Source organism: Mus musculus, chromosome 7 (assembly GCF_000001635.26).
Source record: "Mus musculus strain C57BL/6J chromosome 7, GRCm38.p6 C57BL/6J".
NCBI classification, from domain to species: domain Eukaryota; kingdom Metazoa; phylum Chordata; class Mammalia; order Rodentia; family Muridae; genus Mus; species Mus musculus.
Window position 1 is genome coordinate 71,032,320 of NC_000073.6, and position 8,359 is coordinate 71,040,678.

General features: G+C 42.3%; 1 long non-coding RNA gene across 1 annotated transcript in view; it reads right to left on the minus strand.

Annotated features, from left to right (window-relative positions):
- Gm45990 overlaps positions 1-2,879 on the minus strand; it is a 3,147-nt gene extending 268 nt beyond the window's left edge. Inside the window, exons 1-2 of the long non-coding RNA XR_001778176.2 lie at positions 2,208-2,879; positions 1-305 (exon numbers count right to left, since the gene is read on the minus strand). The exon at positions 1-305 is cut by the window's left edge and continues 268 nt beyond it. This is a non-coding gene — a long non-coding RNA (predicted gene, 45990). The remainder of the gene's footprint in view (positions 306-2,207) is intronic.
- Between the last annotated feature and the right edge of the window lie 5,480 nt (positions 2,880-8,359).

The window sequence follows — 8,359 nt, forward strand, 5'->3', positions numbered from 1 at the left end:
TAAAAACTCACACAGAGGCAGTTGCCTTTACAGGAAGGTGTAAAAGCCTGACGGGTTCCTGCTCTTCTTTCTTGCCTGTGTTTCTCTTTAAAGATAAGAAATTCACCTTCTGTCTTGGCACAGGTCTTGCTGAAAAGCTGGTAAGTGCCATTGTCTTTTTAATCCTGAAAATCCACATAGGTAGTTTCTGTGGCTCCTGGAGGCAGGAAGGCAGAAGAGGACCAGTTTTTCGTTCAGCTGGAATCAATTTTTCTTACTCCAGTCCTTCTAATAGAATTAATTGTTTCTGAAGAACCTCCATTTTGCTAGAAAATCCAGAAAAGATTTTAGTTACAGCTTCAGATGATAAAGCAATTGTGTAATTAGTAATACATTTCTCATTCCTTTACTAAGTGGGGGGAAAAAAGTACCATATGTATTGCTTTAGTGTAAATCCTGACAGTGAAGTTTTTTTTTTCCCCAGGGAATTATACCATTATACCATAAAAATGTCAAGGCATAAGTTTACTGTTCCCACTAATATTCTAAAATATTCTCTTAGGCTGACATCTCTGTCAATTAAAATTAAACAAAATTGCATTCTGCCATATCCACTTCGAGGGGGAAGCTTTTGAGTTTATAGCTGCTCTTTGAATTGATTTTTAAGATAGCATCTGTAAAACTTGGCTCGAACAAGATGAGGTGGGATATATTTAAGGACCAGTCAATTTAAAAAAATGTTTTTAAAGATCATAAATTGGCAGCTAGAATAGACTGCACACACCTCCATCTTTCTCAGCTATTAAAATAAATCCAGTGATTCTTCTGTTCCGAATGGCTGTGCTGACATAATTCAGTGCCCATGGGCTTCTGACTTGTTTTGGGTTTCCGATATTTTTACAGAGTAGAATATAAACAAGGAAGCTCATGAGTGTGGCTTCCAGTTATTCTATCTGCAGGGATTTGGGAAGAGTGTTCCTCGGCGGTGTTTCCCACAGCCAAGCAAGCGAACGTGCTTTCTCACGGGACCACGACTCTCGGGATGGAGAGGCAAGGACAGTGTCCGCTCTGAGCACTCTTGGCAGGATGAAGCTGCCAATGAAGTCTTTGGGGAGATCATGCTATGTGAGAGGAAGAGGAACAAAGTGAATCCTGTCCCGGTTCCTCGGAAGGAACTTAAGATGCTAAGGCTTTGGGACCACTCCTTTGGTTGCAAAATCCTTAATGCACAGTGTTTTTACCAGGGAGTTTGAAGCAAGGATTATTTTATAATTCAGAGTCTCACAGGCCAACGGACCTCCCCCATGCTTTGTAAAACACCTTTTGGAAACAGTCTGTGCCTTTTCGAGTCACCCGGTTGTCATTTAAGGGGAAGAGATACCATGGAAAGCATCTGTAAAGGATTTGTGCCCTTTCAAGCGAGTTCGCAATAGTGCTGCGGCTAGGCCACTTCTCAGATGATTTGGGGGTGGAGAACATAGCAATATTGATCTTAATAGGAAGAATTTGGTCCAGACAAGGCTGTGCTGCTTCTGACAGGGAGAATGGAGAGGATTTGTTGTTTGTTGTTGTTGTTGTTGTTGTTGTTGTTTAAAGCCAGGGGCTGGGAGGCTGGAGGAAAGAGTTGGAAAGCAGCAGTTGCTTGTTCTGAAGTGTAGCTCCTTCTTCTTCCTTTGCAGTTGTGGGTAAACTTCAAGTGGCTTCATGGCCAGTTTAGCTATGCTAAGGCTCCTAGGTTAGCACATAGGAAGGGAGACTGGCAAGTTTAAATTGTAAATAAATGACAGACTGAATCTCTGTGTTGTCCATGAGTATAGCAGCTGTTCTTACTCATATAGCACAGGCCACCAGTAGTAGTTGGTTACTACCCACAGTGGGCAACCACAGGCAGTTAGATTTATAAGTCCCTCCCTTGCCTTAGCCAATTCTTAATCTGTAAATAGCCCACAAACTTGTTTTTACATAGTATAGCACTACAGAAACACATGCAGTTTCTGACATAGTCACAATGGTATTTTTAGATGACTATTGATTAATTGTAGTGTGTGTGTGTGTGTGTGTATACATGCTTAAGTGTGGTATATGGTTTATGTGGTAAAGAAAAATAAAATAATGAGCATTATGGGGGGATTATGGGAGAAGCAGACCACAGAAGAGTGTATGAAACATGGTGTCAGATGAACGCTTCATAGACTATGCCACTTGTCTAAGATCTGTGAAGTTCTTACCTGTGCCAGTTCGTAGGGAATCACATTAGGATCCAGCCTTTGTAGATATATTGAAAGGTTCCATCCTTATTCTCTGTACTCTTTAGTCCCCTAACTCCATCCAAAGGAGCTCCAGTTGAGCTGGTTTTTATCTTCAGCAGGCCTCTCATATCTAGGCCTGCTATACATATCCATCAGCCCCCTCCACTGTAATGAAATGGCTACTGTCATATGTTAAAGCCTGCTTATCCATGCCTCTCAAACACATTTCTATACAGGTATAGACTATGTCCTGTGCTTTCAACACACCCATCCTGTTTATTGTACTTTCCTAAAAAGTTTCAGTGTTTCCCTGCTCTGCCAAGGACACTTGGGCCACAAAATCCTCCATTCTCTCTTCCTTGACAAGCTTAGACCTGTTGTCACAGCAAAATTCATATCAACCATCCTTTTCCATCTAGAGAGGATCTAGGTTTGGATAGTGAATTATCGTGGATAGCTGCTAAGGTTCCATTTCCTCCTGGAGTCACCAAATTCACTCTGGGTCTTCAAGAGACATTTTCTGAACACATGGACACATGCTTACAGAGACAAAACACAGGGGCTGCCAGCCCAGGAGCAGTGTTGGAAACAAAATGGTGTTTTCCGAGTTCCTTGGAGAGAAAGGAGAGGCTATGAGGTCCTCCATCCAATGGATGAGGAACAGAGGGGCCAGCAACAGAAAGACATTAGTTTACACGCATGAGTTTGAATGATATGTTTTCTTTCTAACTTCAAGTTAAGATCAACTGGAAGACTAAACAACAGTCAAGCCTTCCTTGAGCTGCCATAAACCAGGCAGGTCATTCCATGCCTCTGGGTTTCTTTCAAGAACTCAAGAGTTACATTACTTAAAATCAGATGCATGATCTCTTTGTGGTGTTTGGAGAAACATGGCATAAGTTTCTGTGGTCAAGAGAGACAGAGGTACTTTCCAAATAAATAGACACTATATATGAGGTTACTGCATGTGAGAGAAATACTGGCTCTTCCAGAATGTAGTAATTTATTCAGCACTTGTATATAGATACTATATACATACATCAAAATGTTTTATGGTGCTGTAGAGAAGTTCCTCTCCCAACCCTGGACCCATACTCTGGGTTTTTACCTGACCCTTACTATCAAAGAGGTTCAGGGTTCTCTGGAGTCACAGAACTTATGGAATGTCTATATATTAAGGGAATTTATTGTAATGACTTACAGTCTGTAGTCCAACTAACCCAGCAGTGGGCAGCTGTGAATGGGAAGTGCAAAAACTAGTAGTTGCTCAGTCTCACAGGGCTAGTAGTTTCAGCTGCTCTTCTGTCTAAGCTGGAATCCTGAAGTAGTAGGTTCCAACAGATGTGCTGGCAAGTCATTGCAAGCAGGCAAAGAAGAGTTAGTCTTCCTTCTTCCAATGTCCTTATATAGGCCTTCAGAAGAAGGTGTGACCCAGATTAAAGGCGTGTTCTACCACACTTGGATTTGGAACTGCTTTGTCTCAGGCTGGCCTTGATCTCAGAGATCTGCTTGTTTCAGTCTCCTGGGCTTAAAGGCATAGACTGCCTTGCCTAGACCTAAACTTTTCATGACCACATGCCTCAAGTTCTCTATTCCAATAGCTGGCTCAGAAGCCTGAGTCTTACAACCTCAAGATCTGGAATATAAGTGTGACCTTCCACTTCTGGATTGTAGTTCATCCCAGATATAATCAAGTTGACAACCAAGAATAGCCATTACACCAAGAGTCTGTATATACTCATTTCTTCAGATTTGGTAGTCAGTAATATAGCTTCCAGATTTAAGAAGACTGTGAAGACAAAAAGAGATGACTGGTCAGAACATTACCTGGCAAATGATACACCCACTCAAGGACCCCTAGAAGTAAATGTACTAATGGTTAAGCACTGAATATGTGACAAATTAGACTGCGACTGTACTCTTTGACAATGCTTCTCATATTGTGATCGAGTATCTACGTGTCTAATTAGTAAACGCCTCTCTGTCCTAATAGTTTAAAACATACGTGTTGATGCATTCAGAATCCCGAATGACACATATCTAGGCTTTCATCATGGACTGAGCTAATAAAAAAAGACAATGCTGAGTACTTTAGGATTGCCGCTTAGCTCCGACCCACTTAGCCTTATTCCACTGTGTTCGATGACTCCATATATTCTTTTCCTTTCCATGCAATTCTGTCACTCAGAATTATCTTCTGATCCTTGCTTCACTTACTAGTGACTGAACTATACCGAAGGAGGAGTCACCTCCGTAGCTCCAAACAGCTTGTAAGAGTGCTGCACAGCGGGTGAGTGTGAGCACCAGCAAGCGCAAAGGGTGATCCCTTAGTTTCTATACATTAAAATTCACTGATATATGCATATCACTAACTCAGTCTACCTTATGAATGCACACATTTGACTCTCTGAATCTTTTCAAATTCCTTTAATTTCCCTGACTGTTGTTCGCCTCATACTCAGCTCAGATTTAGCTAATAGCTTTGTCTATTTTGAGACATCTTTTTTGATTTTTTTTTTTTGTCCATCATCTTGAATTATTTATTTGGTAAACAGCCAACTCTTGACATTCTCCATATGCTGGATTGAGAACACAAATATCAGTGTGTTTATATCAACTTGAGATCTCTAAAAATGGACTTGGACCATCGTGCTATTCTGAAATACACTTTGAGACAAAAATGCGTCTGTCTCTAGTTTGCGTTCTGAAAGAGCTCTCTAGAGGAAGTTGGTGTCCTTGCTGAGTACTCTTCTTTTATAGCTGGAGTAAGGTGTGCTTAGTCAAGGCTGGAGCTCGTAACTTTTCTTAGTGTGTCTTCTGTATAATATATCCAGGCAGATCTCAGTGATAAATAATGAAGTTCTTATTTACATGTAGCTATGTATGTTTCATCAACATAACACAGGTTTCTTTGTTCTAGCAGTCCCATAGATGCTATCAGGGAGTCACAATGAAGAAATACAAGGTATGAAAGCTCTCCGTACACATGTGGATGAAAGTTTCACTTCTCATACAAGCATGTCTTTGGTTTGGGCAGAGATCACCAATTTTAGTCACCCTACCCACGAAATCTGGAATCCTTCCCCGGTGAGAGAGTCGGGTGCTCCCTTCTTTCATTTCCACAGGCTACATCAGTCCTCAGGCCTCCCCACTCTAGTTTTCCCTCACACCTTGAGTTCCGTTTGCTCTGAGCATCCTCATGGCAGACTTGAGTGTAAAAGGTCACCATCTCAGGGCTTCATCTCCTTCACTACGGTCATCTTCAAGTATAGGTGTGCTCACCACCAGTGCAGTAAGGAAGAAGGCTGGAAAAAAAAAATCCCAGACCTGTTAGTAGCAGGTAAAGAAATTATGGACTTTGCCTCTCTGTTTGTTTTTCTAGCAGTTTTAATCTGAATATTCAGAGAATGTGGCTACCCTGTTTCAGAATGTGGCAGAACCTGTTAGAGAGTCTAGACAGCAGGCAATGAGAGTGTTGGAGAAGAAACTACCAATATTTAATATCACCTATACTTATGTATTGCAATGCTGGATAAAGTTATACATTTTCTTGGCTCACACACAGTGCTTCCTCAAGTAGCTACCTGGTGAGGTGAGGGACAGCTATTGATATGTAGTATATGTTGGCACAGAAATGCATGATAAGCCCTTCAGAACTTCATGATGTTTTGCTGTTGTTGTTACTAAGTGGTTACTCCTTTCTATAATTAAAAGACTTAGCTATACATACTAATATATGGATAGGCACGGAAACATAATAATAAAAAAAGCAAATACCATGGCTCAGATAAAACGACACATCTCTCATGGTCTTCACGGGGAGACAGAAGCCTAGGGAGGTGGATAATCTTTCCTCAGCAGTCTGATGCATCTTCTCTTGTTCTGTGGTGCTGGCTTGCTTTTCAGCAAGTCATTTTTCTTTCTTTTTTTTAATTTTAATTTTTTATTAGATATTTTCTTCATTTACATTTCAAATGCTATCCCAAAAGTCCCCTATACCTTCCTCCTGCCCTGCTCCTCTACCCACCCACTCCCACTTCTTGGCCCTGGCTTTTCCCTGTATTGGGGCATATAAAGTTTGCTAGAGCAAGGGGCCTCTCTTGCCAATGATGGCCATTTTTCACAGCACTTCTCTACAGCAAAACTCCAGACTATGCTGTCAAACCTGGACGACCAGTTCTGCAACTGTGTTAGAGCAGCCCACAGGAATGAGGAAAGGGGACCGAGGGGACAGGGAGAAAAGCACGGAACTGCACATAGCAGACTTGGTTTACAGAGAATTGGCAAAAACATGCCCATGACCACACCGGTGCACAGAAGGAAATCTGGAGAGTTCTCAGTCAAATGGCCCCTTGCTGGCTACAGTTCCCGAGGGGGCAAGTCTATAGCTAATAGAAAGACAGCCAGAAGAGTTATGGCTTAGACGCCTTACAATATTAGTAGCCTTATTATGGTAAGGTGGGTGGAGACTGGCTGTGAGTTGTACAAGTAAGTCACATGAAACAAGTTAGGCTGACCACAGCCTCCAGGTTCTGAGCCATGCATCAGAATGCCACTTGAATTCTGTTGACTGAATCCATATCCATAGCCCTGATGGACTATGGAAGGATCCACAGGAAACTGGTGGCACCCTGGTGGATGCTTCACAGCCACAATCAGACACACCAAAGGTGTTCCTGGTCTTCCTTTCCCTTTGACATGCTTCAAGGTATTTTGCATGGAGGGCCAAAGACATGAAAACATAAATAGCTAGTGCCAGAAAAGGGTCATGCTTGGTTGATGAAATGACAAGCAGTATTGATGGGGAAGTCCCCCAGGTCCTGTGTGTGCACATGCACAGGCACACACACACACACACACACACACACACACACACACACACACACACACAAACATACACACACACATGCACACACACTTGTACACACATAGAGATGAGGAAGATGGGGATAATTATAAGCAACTAAAGGATATAACCATGGGAAAAGGTGGGAAGGGAAATGTGCAGACTGGGCCATGGATCACCTCACATAGGCTGAGGTCATGAAAAGCTAAAGGCTTTTCCAGGGAGGCGATGGTGTGGTTCAGACCTGTGGGAGTATAAGGATTACCAAGGCTGACAGAGGGGTTAAAAGAAAAAGGCTAGGAACTGTAAGAAGTAGGGGTGATTCAAGGATATACCCTAAAGGTTCAGGTGTTGAAAGCTAGGTCTTCAGTGCGGAAGGAAGTAGAGGGACATCTAAGAGAAGGTGGTGCTGCTCCTGTATGTGCTGTCCTGGAGATGAACTAAGTAGCACCTGGTGGGTTCTCACTGGTGTGTGGTAATTAAAGAGGGTGGCGTGTGGAGCGTCTTAGACTCCCATGGCAGCACGGAATCTCCCCATCTCCCACGTGCCACTGTGATCCCATTCAATAGGAAAGGAGCTGATACCAGAGCAAGCCCTTCCACATCCTTAATTGTGAGCTAAGAAAATGATTTTTTCCCCCTCCTAAAGCACCCATCGTTGGGGATTTCATTATAGTGACAGTGCCCTGAGCATGGATGAGTGTACGCAGGTGAACTGGACCTCCTTGGTCTTGCAAAACTCACACTTAGTCTGTTAGAGATAAGCATCTCTCCTTCTAAAGGCTATGTTGGGAACTACATCAAGTAATTCAAGGTCAGGACACAGTAATGAGCCTTCTGAGAGCAAACGTGCAATAACTGGTAGCATTTATTGCTATTATAATTAGTATTATTTCTAAATATATTGGAAGCAAAGGTATAGTCACATAAATACAGCCTCTCAGCTGGCCAAGGAAATATCTAGGCAGATTTTAATTCTTCTTCCTTCTTTTTGCTGGGTGTTTAAACATCCTGTGTAAATATATACAAAAGAGACTACATTCTATCTCCATCCATAGTATCTAAGTGTACCTATGACAGAGCTCTTATCCAGCAGCAGCAGTACGTCAGGGAATCTAAACAGGAGTTTCATAGATGAACAGTTGGAGCAGCCAAAAGTAGTAGAACATCAAGAAAATAGGAGCTAAAGTAGCAGAGATTTATCATCCATGCAGAAAGCCCAGAGGTAGATGATGCTTCTGTTAGCCAAGTATCTCTACCATGTCACGGAGATTTAACATGCCAC